Here is a 1591-nt window from a genome sequence, read left to right on the forward strand (position 1 = left end):
ATGAAGAATCTAATCTATATATATAAAAACTAGGAGGATGGTGGCAGGTCCCAGATATCCCTTAGCCTTCCAATCAGGGTGACTGCTGATAAAAGAAATCCCAGGAGAACATGAACTGATTTGCATTTGAGAACCTAATTTGCATATGTTCTTAGGTGCCGAAGAAAAGGACTTTGATGCCATGTAAGAGACCCTCAGGACTGGGGAAAATCCTGAAGGGGAGGGGTAAAATCCCCTCTTCCAGGTTAGAGGGTTATAAAGAGTCCTAGACTAAACTGAAATTCACTTACTCTAAAGAAGAGGGGAGCTATTATTCAAGACTTTCCAGAGAAACTAGTACCTTAAAAGTCTTGAGAAATGGGGCTGTAAGAGCAATTCTTAGTAGGATGAAGGCTGGTGTAAGATTTATTCCCAATAAATTCTCTAGATTTATACATGCTAATAGGGGAGCCTGGTCAGCAGAGAGCCAAAGCAACCATTGGTGGGGAGGTATGCAGTGAACTATGGATTAGTAGGGCAAATGGGGTTGGTAGTAGAAAGTCTGTGGAAATACATAAGGGTGCCCAGATCAGTGACATAGCAAGGGTGAGAGGCAAATGGTGTGCTGGTGCTCCTTTTTCACTCCTACCAGCCACACATATGCTCCTTTCCTTCCCCCATATCTCTTTAACATTTCTCAGCACAAGCAGCAACCCCAACCTGCTGCTTGCACCAACATTGGCTCTTCTTCTGATGTCACTTCCTGGACCTAGGAAAAAGAGTCGATGCTGGCGCAAGGAGCAGATTGGGGTTGCTGCTCATGACAGAAATATTATAGAGATACAGGGGAAGGGGTGCACATAAGTACATAAGTACATAAGTAGTCGCCTCCGCCGGGGCAGACCAGAGGTCCATCTAGCCCGGCGGTCCGCTCACGCGGTGGCCCATCAGGCATATTGCCTGATCTGCGGTCCTTGACTAATTTTATGCCTACCTCAACACTTATCTCTAAACTTTCCACTGCGCTTATCTGTACCCCTCAATCCCTTTGTCCTCCAGGAACCTATCCAGGTCGTCCTTGAAACCCTGTACTGTGCTATTTCTTATCACGGCCTCCGGAAGGGTGTTCCATGTGTCCACCACCCTCTGTGTGAAAAAGAATTTCCTTGCGTTTGTTTTAAACCTGTCCCCCTTCAATTTCATCGAGTGACCCCTTGTTCTTGTGGTTTCTTTCAAATTGAAAAATCTGTCCTTGTCAACCTTTTCGATGCCCCTCAGGATCTTGAAGGTCTCTATCATATCTCCTCTGAGTCTCCGCTTTTCCAGGGAGAACAACCCCAGCTTCTTCAGTCTGTCAGTGTATGTAAGGTTTTCCATACCCTTAATCAGTTTAGTTGCTCTTCTCTGGACTCCCTCAAGCATTGCCATGTCCTTTTTGAGGTACGGTGACCAGTACTGTACACAGTATTCCAGGTGCGGGCGCACCATAGCCCGGTACAGTGGCAGGATGACTTGCATGGGAGAGGACAGGTGCCGGCACTCCCACCAAGACAGCACCTGGGGCAGACCGCCCCTCCCCCCTTACTATGCCACTGGTCCAGACCACTTGGAA

Source organism: Geotrypetes seraphini, chromosome 7, assembly GCF_902459505.1.
Source record: "Geotrypetes seraphini chromosome 7, aGeoSer1.1, whole genome shotgun sequence".
Classification (NCBI taxonomy): domain Eukaryota; kingdom Metazoa; phylum Chordata; class Amphibia; order Gymnophiona; family Dermophiidae; genus Geotrypetes; species Geotrypetes seraphini.